This window comes from Macaca mulatta, chromosome 4, assembly GCF_049350105.2.
Source record: "Macaca mulatta isolate MMU2019108-1 chromosome 4, T2T-MMU8v2.0, whole genome shotgun sequence".
NCBI lineage: Eukaryota > Metazoa > Chordata > Mammalia > Primates > Cercopithecidae > Macaca > Macaca mulatta.
This window is the reverse complement of record NC_133409.1, coordinates 162,395,106-162,414,065: the sequence shown is the minus strand read 5'-3', so window position 1 is coordinate 162,414,065 and position 18,960 is coordinate 162,395,106. Positions and strand designations below refer to the sequence as shown.

Genomic DNA, 18,960 nt, shown 5'->3' with positions numbered 1-18,960 from the left:
TTCTTTATTTTATTTTAGTTTTTTGTATGTGTGCATGTGTCTGATGATCTTGTAGTCTTGTTCTTTCTGTATCTTTCCCTTTGACTTTTCTACAATTTCTTTATTTTTCAGCCTTTTTCTTCTTGTCCTTATGTTTTTTCTTTCTGACTTTTTTCACTTGAGTGAAGAGTTTACCAAGTCTTAATTAAGTTGTTTATATCTACCCTGATTTATCATAATATTCAGACACACTGGTCATGATAGAACATGCTTCTCTACTTCATGATTTTTATACAGTAGAACTAAATCCATGAGGAAGATATTTATTTATTTGTTAATTACCTTTGCATTGCAATGTAAGCTCCAAGGGCAGGAGGTTTTTTTTTTTGTTTTTTTGTTTTTGTTTTTTTTTTTTTTTACAAATGTATCCCCAGAGCCTGGAAATGTGCTGAGTGTCTAACAGCTGTTTAAAAAAATGAATAGAAATGCTTTAGTTTTCAGAGAGTTTCCCAAATTAGATATTATTTAGGGAGAGTCTTGAAGTTCTTTGCTCTACAGAACACCCCTGAACCTTGGCTGGTATTTGAACCATCTAATGAAGAACAAAGTACTTTTGAGAGATTCTGTTTGTAATACTGTAAGATTTTTTTTTTTATTATTTTAACGGATTCAGCATCTCTAATCCAAAAATCCAAAATCTGAAATGCTCTCAAATTCAAAACATTTTGAGCATCAATGTGATGCTCAAAGGAAATACTCATTGGAGCATTTCCAATTTTGGAGTTTCCAATTAGGGATGCAAAAAAAATTTCAAGTCTGAACACTTCCACTTCCAAGCATTTCAGATAAGGGATCCTCAACCTGTAGTCTCTTCCCTTTCTAGTGCTCGTCATCCCTAGACTGGATTTTACTACTTTATCAGTTAAGATGCTTGTTGGTTTCGTTAATAGAAGTCTCACCTGAAACTCTCTTAACAATAAGGACATGGATTATGTTGCACAACAGGAAGTACAAGAAGGCTTCACAGTGGGTTAATTGAACTCATTGTTGTCATAAGAGACCTAGGTTAGGTCTTTTTATATTTTTCTTTCTTTTGCCTTCTTGGCTTTATCCTTCAAGCTGTTGTGTTCTGTGATTATGAGGACAGGGGCAGCAATTAGATCCACATTTTCCTTGTTTATATGTAGTGGGAAAGAGGCTGGCCTTTCTTTCCTTGAAGACCTGAGCAAGAATTTCTTTATGTTTATTGGGCCAAATTGGTCTCAGATTATTCTCTCCTGAATATTGGCAAAGGCAATGGAGTTATAGCAGTTAGCTTGGAGTAATCATCGAGAGTGAAATGGATGTTGGAATCAACTACAACACTTACAAAAAATCCCATGTAAATTAACCTTTACAAATAAATTTCTAAAGACTTGATTTCCTGAGCTTCAAGTTAAAACTTCCCCAAGTAATTAGGCTTATAACCAAGAGGATGCAGGGTGAAGTCAACATTATGATAATTACTTCATTAGGGAAATCGTGGCATTTAAATAAAAAATATAACAAGTTCCGTCTTCCTAAATTTAGTAAATATTACATGCAACATTGTTTGTAGAAAGTAGGTACAATCATATGTCCCATGGTCCCATGACGTTTCAGCCATTGAGAGTCACATAGATATCTAGATATGTTTAGAAACACAAATACTGAGCTTCGTGTTACAGTTGCCCACAGTGTTTAGTACAGTAACATGCTGTATAGATGGGTAGCCTAGGAGCAATAGGCTACACTATATAGTCTTGGTGTGCAGTAGGCTGTGCCATCTAGGTTTGTGTATGTACACTCTATGATATTCACACAGTGATGAAATTGCCTAATGACACATTTCTTAGAATGTGTCTCCATCATTAAGTGATGCATGAATGTATGTAAAAATCAGAACTGACTTCCCTTTAAGTCTGTTTAAACTGATAACAATTTATAAGTTTGAATTATTTAAATAAAATGAAATTTGTGGACTAGAAAAGTGGAAGAGATAACTAGGACATAGTGAAGCTTACATTAAAAAATATAGAGTCAATATAAAAGGTAGTGTGCATCTGTTACCTTAATTTACTGAAAGGTTTTTGATTTACTTGAATATGCAGTAATGGATTATTTTTGTTTGGCCAAGTATTTTCAGTAAATATTTAATAGGCATTTGGAAGCATTATGATATTATGGAGAAAATACTGAATCAGGAATTGGAATCCAAATTTCTGGTTCTGGTCCTACCTATTGACATGATGTCCAGTAAAACATTCAACCTCGGTAAGCCCTCATTTCTTTGTAAAATGCTTCCTTTTTAATTTTCTAAAAATGTCTATTTGTCTTCATTGATTGTAACCACTGTTTTCCTGGGAATTGGGTGACATATGTCCTTCCTCTAGAGGTGTGGCTTTTTAGTAGAATTAAGATGATATGTTATTAAGTTTATTAGAGCAAGAAGGAACAGGTAAAAAGCAAATAAAAGTTTTGAGATAGATATCAGTTCTGTCCTTGGTGTATACAGTGATTGTAGAAAAGAGTATTTCTGTTTTGAAATATACATGTTAATTCATTAGAAAGGAAGTATTTTGTAGGTATAAACACATTACATTTTCCCAATATTTCGAGTACCTCATTAGCCAAATATGAGCTTCTAATGATGTCTGACATTTGGAATAGTGTCAGACTACTACGTGTGTAAATAAAAGGCAGAAGCATAGATTCCCTAATCACCTGTAATATAGTAAAAAGAGTTTTGGACTTAGAGTCAGAAGACCAAGTTGGAATCCTGGCTCAGCTAGTTTAGAAAAAACCTTGGTGGCATGGTGAAATGATAATACGGATGCTGGAGTCAAACAGAGGCAGGAATGAGTCGGATTTCACCACTTACGTTAATACATTTTGATGAAAGGAAGTTTGGATACCTCTGGCCTGTTTGTTGCAGAAAACAACCAAAAGTACCACGAATCGTAAGTGTGTTACCTCATATAACAGGAGGTCTGGAGACTGGTATTTCGATGTTAATTCCATGGCTTAATGATACCTTCTGCAACACAGGAGTATTTAAACTTTTGGTTCTGCCATTCTTTGTTTGTGGTATCTTCGTTTGAGTGGTGATATTGCTGTAGTAGCAATAGTTTAAGATATTATATGCAGTCATGATGACAGCTAGTAAAGAGAGGAATTCCTCCCCTATATCTCTTTTTAGTAGGTAGAAAACCATTCTCAAAACCTGTAGTGCACACCATTGATTCAAACTGTGTCGCAAACTCAGACATAAAAGCTATTCACTAGCAAGGATAATGAAGATGCCATGACTGACTTAGACTTTTTTTTTTAACCCCACCTTTGGATTTGGGGGCGGGGAGGCTCTTTCCTGAGCTCAGTCCCTCATAGGGTAAACAACAAACCAAATCGGATCTCTGCCAGGAAGCAAATGGGGTGTGTTGGGAGGAGAACCTGAGTTGGCAAACAAAAGTGATGAGCTCATCATCTTGCATAGAGGCCAGTAGGAGATGCACAGAAACCAAGAGAGAGTGGTAGCAGAATGCAGCAGTCTGCGCTCGGGGCAGTATACAGGGTGCTACAGGAGCATGTATGAGAAAACCTGAATCCAAAGTTGCAATGGTCAGGAAAGACTTTTCTGGAGGAAATGACATCTTAGTTGTCACCTAAGGAATAGGTGGAACCAGGCAGGAATTAGTCATGGAGCTGCACACCCTTCTTCTGTATTGATAAGAGCACAAAACTTAGCCATGATGGTGTTTCAGGACTATTTTAAGAAAAGTTTTAGGAGAAATGTTGGCTTCAGTACCTAATCAGTGTGCTTGATGTGTTAGAAAAAAAAGAAGTGAAATGAAAAGGAAATAAAATTTAAAAAAGGAAAAGACAAAAATACCTAATCAGAGGTAAGCACCATTGTCTGTATGTGTAACAACTAACGTTCAAAATGATTGTTGTTTTTTCGAGAAAAAGTTGTACAATTTTTTTTAGATGGAGTCTCGCTGTGTTGCCCAGGCTGGAGTGCAATGGCACAATCTCAGCTCACTGCAACCTCAACCTCCTGGGTTCAAGCCATTCCCCTGCCTCAGCCTCCCAAGTAGCTGGGATTACAGGCACCTGCCACCACGCCTGGCTAATTTTTTTGTTTTTGGTAGAGACGGGGTTTCACTATGTTGGCCAGGCTGGTCTTGAACTCCTGACCTTGTGATCCGCCCCCCTTGGCCTCCCCAAGTGCTGGGATTACAGGCGTAAGCCATCGTGCCTGGCCTATATAACTTTACAAATTCCGTATATTACAGTATGAAACACTCTCTTTTAATCTTTGTAAGATTCTAAGATTCAAAGGACTTGTGATTGTGTAGTTCTTCTGTAAAAAGCAATCATTACTTACTTGATGCCTGTAATGAGAAGTGTTTATTAGAACAAAAACTAGGATGACTTTATTTCAAGAAGCACAGGTAAGAGAATTTACCCTCTGATGTTAATGCAAAGCATATGCCTGGAATTGACATTCTGCCATATCTTTATTTGCATCCTTTAAAGCTGTTTTTTGATTGAAGTAATTAATTTAGAAAAGTGCTTACACTAACAAGGGTTTTTTTCTTCTAATGATCCAGGAGTGAGTTTGTATTTTTTGCTCTCTACTGCCATTTTTATATGTTTTGTTTCTTTTTAAATAATACTTGTATCTTAATTATTTAAAAATGATATCACACCCTAAGAGTACATGATGTGAATCATTCTTGGTTCCTAATACTTACTCTCCACTCTCCAAAGACATAGACATCGTATTAGGAGACTGATCTTCTTTTTTCATATTACTTGGATAATTCACTGCCCAGTATATTCATGGAGAATAATTGCAAGGCAAACCAACAGATATTTCAGGTAACCCGGAAAAAGGGTATGGAAGCACATTTACAAAGAGATACTTGATGAACTAGAATTTATACACTGTACAATGAAAATTAAGACTTTTATAATTGATTTTGACTTTTAAAATTTTTCCTTTTTTCTTGTAAAAAACAAAGCAAAACCTAAGCTCAGGAAATATAATACTTACAATTGAAATAGAAGTCAGGCATATTCTTTATTTATAGAGGTTTCTAAATACCGTATCACAAATTACAAGATGAATGTGTATGAAAAATTAGAGCCACTTACTTGTTTTGGTTTGTGTAAAAATCAAATGTGAGACATATACTTTATTCACTCTATTAGTAGACTACTTAAAAACACATCAGTGTTGCTAACTGTGATCATATTTGGACTTTTAAACAAACTTTCTTATCTTTAAAAAAGAAAACATAAATGCAAGCAAAATGATTTCATGTGATACTTTTTACAAATGAAAGGTGCTTTTGTCAAGATAGACTTAAGAAATAAAGAAAAAGCAGGATATGTCGACCAGAATGAAAGATGTTTTTTATCATAACATGAAAGGTAAATCACCACCAGCTTATGGGCAAGAAGTAAATATAAACAAAGTGCTATGATACAAAAATTTCTCATAATGTTTGGTTGATCCAGAAGATAATAGCATAAGACTATTAGCTATGCTAGTCTCTTATTTTTAATATTAAGATAATTTTTATTAATTTTTTTCATATTAAGTGTTTGTCATAATCAATGATGTCCGAAATTCAATGCTTTTGTCAATATTAATGATATTGTTGTTTGTTCTTTTTTTTTTTTTTTTGAGACAGAGTGTCACTCTGTCTGTCACCCAGACTGGAGTGCCAGACTGGAGTGCAGTGGTATAATCATAGTTCACTGCAGCCTTGATTTCCCAGGCTCAAGTGATCCTCCCACTTCAGCCTCCCAAGTAGCTGAGACTACAGGTGCGCACCCACCATGCCTGGCTAAATTTTTTATTATTTGTAGACTGGGTCTTCCAATGTTGTCCAAGCTGTATTATTGTCTATTCTTGTTCACTAGCATGAACCACTCACCTGATATGGGTGACATTTTTTCTTCTTTCACTGAAATGAAAATTGGCAGACTTTTGCTGCTGCTTTATTACTGAATGTTAACTAATGTTTTCCAGTCTAGAATTTTAACTTAACTAATATTTTCAACTCGCACATTAAAACAAAACGCTTGGCATTCATAAGAGTTAATAGAGTATAAACTCTACATAGAGTATATATCCCTAATTCTGAAGAATTAGGGATACTTTTGAAGGTGAGGAAATCACTTTGCATCATGTTATGAATTTGTTAAACTGTTTTTATTTTGTGTCCTCGCAGCCTTCTTTTCTTTAAAAAATAAATTTTATTGTATAAATCTAAGATATATGTGATCAGACACATGTATAGTAAAAATATTGTAGTGTAACAAATTAACATGAAACAAATTATAGTGGAACAAATAAACATAGTCATCTTACAATTTTCACTCATTTTTCCCTGCCTGTAGCAAGAGCAGTTATAATCTACTCATTTAGCAAAAATTCTGAATATAATACAACATTATTAACTATAGTCCTTATGTTATAATTGCATCTTTCAACTTGTTCATCCTGTTGTGTTTGCTACTTTGTATTCTTTGACCTACATCTCCCTATTTTCTCTCCCTTCTGCCAGAATCACTGTTTTATCCTTTATGTATTATATTTGCCAACCCCCTGCCCTTTTTGTTTTTTTTTTTTTTTAAGATTTCAGATTTAAGTGAGATTATGCAATATTTTTCTTTCTGTGTCTGGCTTATTTTGCTTAGCCTAATGTCCTTCAGGCCCATCCGTGGCAGGATCTTCTCCTTCTTAAAGACTGAATAATATTCTGTTGTATATATTCACCATATTTACTTTATCCATTTGTCTGTCCATAAACACTTAAGTTGTTTCCATCTCTTGGCTATTGTGAATAATGCTGCAGTGAACATGGAAGTGCAGAGATCTTTATGAAGTGGTGATTTCATCTTTTTTGGGTATATGCCCAGAAGGTAGATTGCTGGGTCATATGGTAGTTCTGTTTTTAATTTCTGTGGGCACCTCCATACTGTTTTCCATAATGGCTGTACCAATCTACACTCCTTCCAACAGTGCACCAAGGTTCTCTTTGCACCACACTTGCATCAGTGATTGTTATCTTTTGTCTTTTTGATAACAGCTATGTAGGATATTCTCTAAGTATATTTAAAATATTCTTATTTTTCCTAGTCAGTATTTCCTGACTTTTCTCCTCTAGGTTGCATGTATTGCTTTAGTAATAAACAAAAGCATTAACGAAAACTTCATATTGAAAAAATTGGATCTGTTATAGAATTTACCATTTTGTTGTGGATTTATTTTCTGATATGGATTCATTTTACTATTTCACTTGTCATTTTAGTTTTTCTCAACTTAGGTAAGAAGACGAATGAGAAGGTGAGAGACAGCTAGTGTGTACTCATGCGATATGACATTTGAAGGGAAAAGGATTTGATAGAATCTCAGGCATTTGATAAAGAGTTATTTGGCACTTGCAGTAAGCTAAGCACTGTTCTGGTTTTGTGCACACTGTGATGAATAAGAGAGTTTCTCAGCCTTGTGGGGAGTGGGGAGATAGGAAATAACTAAATATTTTCAAAATAAAAACAGGATTTCAGGTTTGATAGGCTTCATGATAAGCATGCGGGCATAAAGTAAAAGAGAGTGATGAGGTCAAATGGGGCCTATTTTATATAATATGGTCAGGGAAACCTTTTGAAAGAGGTGATATTTGAACAGAGACTCGAATGTTGTGACAGAGCAAAAGTTTGTGAAGATCTGGGGAATGACATTTTTTAAAATTGTCGTGCTGATGGACAGACAGTACAGCAAGAGATGGTGTGGCTTGGATCAGTGTGGTGCCAATGGAGATGAGAAGAAGGGCTTGGATTTGAATTCTGTTTTGAAGGTAGACTTTGGAGGTAGATTGCACAAATGAAAAGAAGAGAGCAATCAGGGGTAACTGCGTGTTTCATTTGGTTTTGGTGTGGCTGGGTCTGGGTTGAGTATTGGGCATATGTTGGTACCATTTAACTGAGATGAGAAAGAACAGAAGAGGAGTTTTTCTTTTTGTTTTGTGTGGGGGTGGGATGGGTGTGGGAATGAGAAATCAAGAATAATTTGTTGGTTTATATTTGATTTGAGGAATTTACTAGATTCCTGAGATGATATGTTATATGTATGAGGCTGGACTTTGGCATATAAATTTGGGAATCAGTGTACTATAGATGGCGTATAAATCCATGGGACTGCAGAAGATCACCCAGGGAATGTGGGTAGGCAGAGAAGAGAGAACCAAGGACTAAGAGTGTGCTCAGGAGGTTGAGGAGCACTGATTAGTAGAGGTGGAAGAAGTCAGGGGAAGTGTTTTAGCGAAGCACGTTTCCAGAAGGAGGAGTGATCAGCTGTGTAAGTGTTGCTGAGAAACTGAGTTAGATGAAGACTGAAAATTGACTTACTGGATTTCTCAATAGGGAACTGATGGTTGTTCTGATGAGCAGTTTCAGTGGAGAGGTGGACACAGAAGACTGATTTGAGTGGGTTTTAAACAGAATGAGAGCCAAGGAAGTGAGATAGAGTACTTATTGCGTTTTAGGGGAGGTTTGATATACAGGGAAGCAGAAGTGGAGCTAGATCTGGGCGGAGGTTGGGAAGACGTAGAATCAAGGGAGAGTTTGTATTTTGTATTTTTAATACAAAACATGTGTATATATGTATGCTATTGAGTCTGATCCATTATAGAGGAAAAAAGCTTTGTAGAAGGGAAAAGGATAATTTACAGGACCAAAGTATGACAGAAAGGCTAGGATCTAGCACACAAGCAGAAGCATCAGGCTTACTTGGGAGTGAAGACAGCTGATCTGTTGTAACAGGTGGGAAAACTAACATGTTGATACAGAACAGGTAGTTTGAGAGATATGATGGTGTAAAGAAACAGTAGTTCCTTCTTCTTGTTTCTATTTTCTCAGTGAAGTCAGAAGCCACGTAATTTGCTGAGACCCTTAATGGGGAAGGCCTTGTTAGAGCAATATAAAATATTTTATTTTACAAATGCTACTTTAGAAATGTATTCTTCGCTTAGCTGTTGCTTTGTGGTTGTTATTGTGGTTAGCAATATATGTCTAAATATATTTTATTTAAACGGGGAGAGTTGAGTTTCTCTGGGCCACATATGGCATAAATCAGGAGCCCTCACCACCTTTTTTGTGTATGGGGAATTTGAAATCTAGAAACCTTGTGTTTTTTGCCTTCTCCCTCTTCTGGTTCTCTAATTTTTCATCAGGCACAGTAGAGAAGGAGAAAGGATGGTTTCATTTAGTTCAGTGTACTCATTCAGCTGTTCTGCGGCCTCCAGGTCTTAAGAGTTGTTGAGCATAATCCCTTGCACAGTGAACTGTCCCAGCCTTGTGAAATCCTAGTGGCCTGCCACTCTAACACAGACGACTGAGTTGAGATGTTCTTTTTGTTCAGGTTGTAAAGTGAAGTGCCACCCTTCTGCAGGTAGAGATTATATACATTATTCTGTTTTCTTTGAGGACTCCGAGTGCCCGTTTTAGCTGTAAGTAGTAGAGACCAACGTTAATTCATCTCTCAATCTTGTATTCCATTTTCCAGTTCATTTCCCTGAACCACATTTTCCTCATCTGTGGAGTAATAATTCCCCACTCATGAGTTCTTCATCAGGCAGCTTATGATGCATGTGAAAATTGTTCTGGAAAAGCCTAACCAGTATAAAAAGAGAAATCCTATTGTCGTGGTGGTAATTTTGTTATTCTCTAGAAGACATTGACAGTTCCCTAGGACCACCCCTTAAACTCTTGTTTTTCATCTTTCAGAGGCATCCATTTCTTGTTTTATTTCTTCTGTTAGGGGCTTAGTATAGTGACTTGAGTATTGTTTAGGATTTTGATATATGGGGTTCAAATTTGCATACTCCAAACTGGGGGTGAAAGAAAAGAAGCTGAATATATTGTCTGTTTTCAAATAGTTTATTATTCTTCTAACTTTTTAAAACCACAAGCTTCCCTCTTATCACATTTTCACAAATGGATATATGAAAGCTGGTAGAAAAAGCTTGAATTTAAGACAATAAAATGAACTTTTTTTCTTATGTTTTTCTTTGCTAATTTTCAAATCTGCTAGAGATTAGCATCTTCTATTAGCAAGGTGTAAAAATTGAATGCAGCTTGCAGCTTTTGGGAGAGTGTTCAAAAATTTTTTTTACTTTTTTATAATTAAAACTTACTATTTGGAAAAGAAAAAAATGTCTAATGATGTAATCTACTACTGTGGTATTTCTTCTTAATCCTACTTCTCGGGGCAAATATTTCCCATCACAATAATAGATTTTTAGTCCTGAAAGAAACCTTAGGGTTCATCTTTTTAAACCATTTTCATTTAACATGTGAGAAAATGAAGACTCAGAGAAGAAGATTTGTCTTTCTGTCAGTTCATGGCAGAGTCCGGATTCAAGGTGAGGTCTCTGGACAGTCAGTGTGTCGGGTTTTCCTTCCTGAACCATCCTGCCTCTTCAAGTTTACAGTTGTGTTCTCAGAAAGAGAACAGTGAAGTTACCCAGACACAGTAGAGGAGGGGGATAGGCAGATGAGTTCTGTGTCCCTTTTGTGCATTTAATTTGCCTCAGTCTTCTCAATGGTTTTAACTCATTACTACAAAATATAGAAAACAAACAGGTTCTTTGAGCTGTGCTCTCTTTGAAAACTCTTTAATAATAATTTTGAATTATTTGGTCTTTTTAGTGTCATCCTAGTTACTTCTGATAAGGATGGTCAGAGGACAAAATACCATTTTGTTTCCACTAATACAAGTATACGTAGGAATTCTTCCAGCTAACTGTGACATCGTATTTATATGCCATGGGTTAAAACCACTTTCATGTGGGTTCTGAGATACATAGGAAGGTTGAAAAGACTTTAGAGACGGCTACCACGGTTTTATTTCTCTTCTCCTTTTTGAGGGCTGGGAAATCTCAGGTTATTTAATTTTAGAGTATTTTTAATTTAAATATTTTATGTTTAACCTCTGTTGTAAAATACAATAAAAAATTTAAAAACCACACAGAAATGTATAGTTTAGCGAATTAAGTCAGATAACCTGTAGCTCTTACCACCAGCTCACGAAATGAAACATTGCCAGCCACTCTGGAAAACCCTTTTATGTTCCCCGTGAAAATCACAGATCTCTCTCTACCTCAACAAGTAACCACTCTCCTGGCTTTTATAATGCCCACTTCTTTATGTTTCCTTATGGCTTTTTCCCCTGCCTGTCCTTAGATAATAAAGTGAAATCTTGCTCATTTAAAAAAGCCTGGTACATATTTTAAATATTTCTTAATCTACAGGCTCCCCTCCATTTCTTTCTATTCCTTACAATTTACCTTTTGAAGAACCTTTTGACCTGTAGCCTTTCCATAGTCTGGATTTTGGTGATTGAATATTCAAAGGTGACAAGATCATGGTTCTCTGAGGATTGCCTTCCTCAGGCGATTGGCTTCCTTATGGCGTAGGGAAGCTACTGGTCTTCTTGATGCGGTTTTGGGCCCTGTGGTGGCTTTAAGTCATTTGGTGGCACTGTTCTGCTTTCCTGGTTGCGATGCTAATGGTTACAGGCCCATATATAGGCATTTTTTGTTTGTCTACCTTTTCCTTTAAAAACAATTTGTACAAATGTGTGAGGTACATGTGAAATTTAGTTACATGTGTGTAATGCATAATAAACAAGTCAGAGCGTTTAGGGTGTCCACCACCCACGTACAGCACATGTTTGTTAACTGTAGTCATCCTACTCTGCTATCAAATATTGAATTTATTCCTTCTAACTCTGTGTTCATACCATTTAACTCACCTTTCTTCATCATTCCTTCTCCCCAGTTACCCTTCCCAGCCTCTGTTATCTGGCTTTCTTTACTCTCTACTTCTTGTTTGTTTTTTTGAGAGAGTCTCACACTGTAGCCCAGGTTGGAGTGCAGTGGCGCAGTCTCGGCTCACTGCAACTTCCACCTCCTGGGATCAAGTGATTCTCCTGCCTCAGCCTCCCGAATAGCTGGGATTACAGGCATACACCGCCAGGCCTGGCTAATTTTTGTATTTTTAGTAGAGACAGGATTTCACCATGTTGGCCAGGCTGGTCTCAAACTCCTGACCTCAAGTGATTTGCCCACCTCTGCCTCCCAAAGTGCCGGGATTACAGGTGTGAGCCACCATGCCTGGCCAAATTTTGTTACTTTATGTAGAACTACTTTTATATTGAGAGCCATACTTGTGGCCTCAACTTACTTGCAGGTTACTCTGGAAGCCAACTCCTGTGAAGGCAGGGGACTCAAATTATCATTTGTCCATCTTAATTATGAAGGCCAGCTTTCATTTGCTGTGAAAACAACATGGATAATTTGGGAGACCAGAATACATTGTGAAATAGTTAATTCAAGTAGAGTATGTTAAAAATGAGGGGTTTTTTTCCCCCTGAATGTACCCTCAAGATTTTATTGTCTTCATCATAAAAGGTAATGCTTAGAACTAGTTAATTTTGCTCTTTCTCTTCTTTTCTCCTCCCAGTTCAAAATGCTTGCATCTCTTAACAGCCAGCATTCTCTTATATTTGCAATTGGGCTCAAAGCACTGAAGCCTCGGCACAATCTTCTTTTTAGATGTAGCATTTTCCCAGAATTCCAGAAAATGGGTTTAGTATTCCCACCATAGCCACTCACTTCCTGTCATAATGCTGCTTACCCTGGGCATACATAGAATCCTTGTAATAGAGGCAGGAGGCAGAGAAATTCTAGACAGACAGGGGCCGGTCCCTGGTGAAACCTCACCATCAAAAACCAAAACGAAAAAACAGCCTGAAACCCGCAGCCCAAAGTGAGAACTTCTGTTCCTGTTTGCCCACTCTCTTCTGGTTGGTTCTTTCTGATTAATGCCTTTTTACCAATCGATTGCTGCCTTTTCCAGAACTACCTATGACCTGCCCTGCCCTGTTCCTGTGCCTATAAAGACCCCAGACTCAGTTGGGGGAGAGGGTGAGAGAGAGGGAGCGGGAGCCTGACTTCAGGGAAGATAACCTGTACTTCCCGTCCCCTCTCCACCTCCTCTTTCTGCTGAGAGCTGTTTTCATTGTTCAGTAAAATTCTCTGCCTTCACCATCCTTCAACTATCCATGTGACCTCATTCTTCTTGGATGCTGGACAAGAGGTTGGGACCCATCAACTGTGGGTACCCAGAAAGGCTGCAACACCAGCCCTTTGCCCTTTCCAGTGGAGGGCAGCTGCCCCATGCAATGAGGCAAGGGGCCAACTGAGCTGTTAACACACCGCTGTCCATGGACAGTGGAACTAAAGGAGCACTGTAACACCCACTCTGGGGCTTCAGGGTCGTGGGCACCCTCACCTGGAAGCCACTTCAAGGGCCAACTGAGCTGCTAATACACTGCTCCCTGTGGATGGCAGAACTAAAGGAGCACTGTATCACCCCCTCTGGGGCTTCGGGGTCATGGGCATCCTCACCTGGGTGCAGCTGTGTTCCCCTTGAGGCGACATGCCTGGTCTGGCCGTGGGCCCCGCACGGAGCTTGCTTCTGTGTTGGCGTCTGGAGCCGCTGGCCAGGTCCAGCACTTGCTTGCTCATGTGTTCCCTCCACAAGGTGTTGAGTGTGGTGGCCGAGTAGAGGGGGCACCCCTGCTGGGAGTCCAGCGAAGGGGCTGAGAAAAATCCTGCATCACTTGCTCTTCTTGTACTGTGTCATTTTGTAGGGTTGGTGCTTGCCACACTTGTTATGGAAAGTTTGATGGTTTTTAGGAATGTTTACCATGTTTATAGGAGTGCTATGGGAACAGAAAGAAAAATGAGTTTTTTTAAGTGTCCTAAAATACTGTTAGTCTCTGCCTCTTGCCCCTTTAGTGGAACTTTTTGATTATGCAGAATTACAACTTGCTGAAGCCCAGTTGAGGTAGCTTTGAAGGAAGTTTATTTCTTCTTTTGCCTCTATTCAGAGAGTGGGGAATTTTGTGACTATGTAAATTTGCTAAGGAGACACCATTTCAGATTCTTATCTTTCCCAGGACTCAAGTGGCTCTTGTTTTGCAACTTTTTTTGCTGTTGTTTTTGAGACAGGGTCTTACTCTCTCATTCAGGCTGGAGTGCAGTGGTGTGATCTTGGCTCACTGTAACCTCCGCCTACCAGGTTCAAGTGATTTTCCCACATCAGCCTCCTGAGTAGCTGGGAGTACAGGCATGCGTCACCACGCCTGACTAATTTTTTTTTTTGTATTTTTTGGTAGAGATGGTGTTTCACCATGTTGTCCAGGCTGGTCTTGAACTCCTGACCTCAAGTGATCTGCCCACTTTGGCCTCCCAAAGTGCCGGGATTACAGACATGAGCCATCACCTCCAGCCAATTTTGTATTATTTTGAATAACAAAGGGCATTTTTGTTACTCCCTGCAAGGAAGTAGCTTTTACATTAATACCTTTTCTTTTTGAAAAGTGACTTTGATAAAGATGTAGAAAAACTTTGTAAAATTTTGTTTGATAACCTTTTATGAATTAAAAACAAATTTTAATTCAGATTATATGGCCGGTTCTTAATATGAGACCAGGTACAGTGGCTTACACCTGTAATCCCAGCACTTTGGGAGGCCAAGGGGGGCAGATGGCTTGAGTTTAGGAGATCCAGACCAATGTAGGCAACAAGGTGAAACCTCATCTCTACTTAAAAAAGAAAAAAAAAAAAAAGCTGAGAGTGGAGGCTTGTGCCTATAGTCCCAGCTACTCGGGAGGCTGAGCCTGGCGGGCAGAGGTTGCAATGAGCCAAGATCATGACCCTGTATTCCAGCCTGTCTGACAGAGCGAGACCCTGCCTCAAACAAACAAACAAACAAACAAACACATAAATTTGTTTGGCTGTGTCTTCCACCTGAAACCAGATTGGGATCTCTTAGTACTACAGCTCACATAGCATTCAGGTAGATGGAGCTAGAAATAAGCCCAGGTATGCATTTTCCTTCAGGACTTTTTAACACTAAGCTAGAAAATATAAGTATCTCATAAACCTTATCCTTTTAAGTAAATCTTTAGTAGGAACCAGAATTGTAAATTTCTTCCTTCTCTACCCCAAAATATAGATGCATGTCTTCATTTAATTTTAGTCATTCTTGGTGAATGTGATAATTAGGGTAAAGTACAATGAGATGTGCAAATTGGATGGTGAATTCAGTAAATGTAACAGCTGATCAGGGCTTCTCTTCTCAGTGTCACTTTATGAAGGTGTTCTGATATACTGATATATTCTTGAGTTTCCTTCCCGCCTCCGCTTTTTTCTTTTCTCTCTTTCTGCCCTTGTTGAAAGGTATTAACTTCTACAGTGTTGCTGTGAGTAGAGTATCAGGATATTGATCTTAGGGGAGGTGAACTAATTATAGATTTTTTTTTCATTTTATGAGGATATTCTTCATAATAGGAATATAGAATACATGCCATATACGTGAGATTACTTTTGTTAATCCATTTAAGAATGGAGCGCTTTACTTTACCTTGCTTAACAAGAAGGAAATAATTGATTCAGATGCTGCATGCATTGATTCAGATGCTGCATTCAAGGTGAGTTTTGAATGCAGTGAGGCGTATATGCCGTGGTCTGACTTCCGTAAGCCTCACTCAACTGACTTTCCTTTGGTTCTTAAAGTTTCGCTGAGGACTAGCTGGGCACGGTGGCTCATGCCTGTAATCCCAGCATTGTGGGAGGCTGAGGCAGGCGGATCACCTGAGGTCGGGAGTTCAAGACCAGCCTGACCAACATGGAGAAACCCTGTCTCTACTAGAAACACAAAATTAGTCGGGCGTGTTGGCACATGCCTGTAATCCCAGCTATGCGGGAGGCTGAAGCAGGAGAATCGCTTGAACCTGGGAGACCAAAGTTGCGGTCAGCTGAGATCATGCCATTGTGCTCCAGCCTGGGCAACAAGAGTGACACTCCGTCTCAAAAAAAAAAAAAAAAAAAAAAAAAAGAAAAAAATGTTACACTGAGGACTAAACTCTAACCTTTTTTCTCTCTTGCCCAAATTCTTATGTAAGGGATCTAGGGAGTCACACCCTACAAACCCTGTAAATTTCGTCAGATGGGTTTTATTTAACCCTATGTAATATGCCTTACTTTTCAGCCTGACTCTGGCATAATATCACATGACAGGTAAGAAAAATCAAAATATTTTACCCTAAAATACCTTTTTTTTTTTTTTGCCGTATCTTAAAATGGCCCTGCAAAGTCATCTTTTATGGGGGGAATATTTGCATCTGAGAGTCTATCACCTTTTGAAGGTCTAGATAGGAAACATTTGCCATTTATTTGTCTCTAAGGGTGGCCACCTATAAGACCTCGTCTACAGAATAACCTTGGTCTCCACAACCCCCCAGACAGTTCTGTTGATTCCAGGTCTTAGATAATAACTCTTTTGAACAATTGTCAATCAGAAAATCTTGGAAACCATCTATGACCTGTGTGACCCCCCCCCCACCTGCTCTCCAATTATCCTACTTTGCTGCACCAATCCAATATATACCTCACATGTACTGACTGATGTCTTATATTTCCCTAAAACATATACAATCAAACTGTAACCCAGCAACCCTGGGCAGGTGTTCTCAGGACCTCCTGAGACTGTGCCTGAAGCCATGGTTACTCATATTTAGCACATAATAAACTTCTTTAAATATTTTGGAGTTTGACTCTTTTTGTTGACAACACAAAAATACCATTGAACCTTACATTTCATGGTATAGGGAAGTGTCATCCCAAAGAGTCTCAAGGTGGCTAAATAGTACAAAGGAGAACTTTTATTGGTGATACTGGTATGTAAGCTGAGAAGAGGAAGTCTCCAGCATAGACTGAAGGTGCTCTCTCTCTTTAGAGGAAAAGGACAGACTGTGTTTTATGCCTTACCAGTTCTGTATTACACAATGGAGTCATTCATATTCAGCAGGTTTGGGGGAAAAGCTATACATATTTATGAGGGGAGCAGAATACATGCATAATGAATAAACATATATGTAACATATATCCCATATTCGCTTTGTGGTAGGGTTTTAGCGTTAAAATGAGGTGGAATTTCACTATTTATGTCAAAAGGTGAACAATGGCACACAAAGACTTTGTGCAGCCTCTATAAGCTAGCTGAAACTGGTTTCTGGTCTCTGGTAGCTTATCAGAAAAGAATGTTTATGAGGCCCATCATCTGTCCAATCAAGCGGCCTGGGCTGTAAATCAGTTCTGATAATTTGCCTGATAGCTCCTATTGTTAAGGAGTTAAACAAGAGGGTGGTTATTCTTGTAGCCGTAGGAATTTAGAAAAATGCATGCCAGCCAGGCCCTGAACCCTTGACCCACAGGTAACTGTTTCCTTAACCTTAGGGTTTGTCTTAGTTGATTAAGGGGCATCATTTTGATCTTGCAGGTCACAGGAGGAAAAAAAGCTCTTCCACTACCCTCTTAGGCTCAGTAGCTGAGGACTGTGAATCAAAATGATAAAGGACAGATTAACAGGAATAAAAAAATACATATAATTACATATGGATATACAGGATTTAACAAATAAATGTGACGACACAGTTAGGAATTTGGGGCTTATATACCATCTTAACAAAGGGAATGAAATATAGAGTCTTGTTAGACAAAGAAGAAAAGGTTTGGGGCTTCTTGGTGGGGTAAGTTGTGGGAAAGGGACTAAAAAGAATACAGTAAATAAGGGTCATTTGTAAGGTTTTTTAAAATGCAAACTAGAATCTTTTCAGGTGCCAAGAGTTGTCTTCAGAGTAGTTCTCTTCCTGATACTGGAGAGGGAGACACCTTTACAAATGGAACTTTATGTCCTGTTTTTAGTAAGATGGGGAAGGACAGGGAGCTTTTTTTCTGTGTCTCCTTTTTCTTACATGCTTTCAGCTCAAAATAGTCCTTATGCTATAGTGGCATATTTTTGGATGGTATATTCTTGTCCCCTTCCATGAGTAAATGAGTTTCGAGGTAACTGATAATATTACACCAGACTTTGTAAGGGTCATATTTGGACCTACAGTGAGTTCTGTCGTATTTGAACTCAGAACAGTAATTTTTCTTTTGCTGTTTTTCACTTAAAAAGATACTAATTTCAAAGTATGTTTTATAATGTGTGCAATATAGTACTGTAGTACTGCACATATATGATTTATATGTAACTGCATGTATTTGGGGTACATGAGGGCTTTTCTGTTCTTTGCTTTTGTTTTTACTGGTGAGTGTCTAGTGGCCACTGGTCTGTGAACTTATTTGTATTTATTAATGTACAAATAATGTTCAAACCTTTTATTTAAGTGTTAATGTGTATTTCTGTATAATTTTTATATTTCAGTGGAGGGTGGTCTTTCCAACTTCATGTGTATTCTTTGAAGCAAAAATTCCTCTTGGTATCTGACAGGCATCTAAGCTTATATTGTATGCATGATAGGCACAAAATAAATATTCATTAATGAATTTAAAAATCATATATAAAAGGAAATTGTTGATTTTCATCATTTACTCCAGAAATTTTTATGGATTCATTACATAGCAGTTAGAAATGGTGATAGTACATTGAGTGGGTAAGTTAGAAATTGACATATTGCAAAGTAATAGGTGACCCTTACAAAAGAAACAGAAGAATGAATAGGTATGGCTTACTGAGATTATTTATTATGGGGCCACACAGCTTGATGGAGCTTGGTAACCCGTAGCTTAGGGCATTATTATTTTGAAGCAAAGGGCAGTGATAGATGATATCCAGTAATGACCCTGTCTTTATTTTGACCTTGGACAAGCCATTTAATTTTTCTTATCCTCAGTTTCCTCTTTTATAAAACGAAATGACAGGGCTAGAAAGCTTTTGATGTCCTCTAAAAATTTGAAATTCTACATGTACTCTGATTATCTGAGGCAATCACCTTACAAAGTCACTTAGATTCGCTATATTCTGTGTAATAAG

General features: G+C 38.0%; 1 protein-coding gene across 2 annotated transcripts in view; it reads left to right on the top strand.

The window, feature by feature from the left end:
- CDKAL1 (CDK5 regulatory subunit associated protein 1 like 1) overlaps window positions 1-18,960 on the top strand; it is a 707,863-nt gene that overhangs the window by 183,070 nt on the left and 505,833 nt on the right. The window lies entirely within an intron of this gene.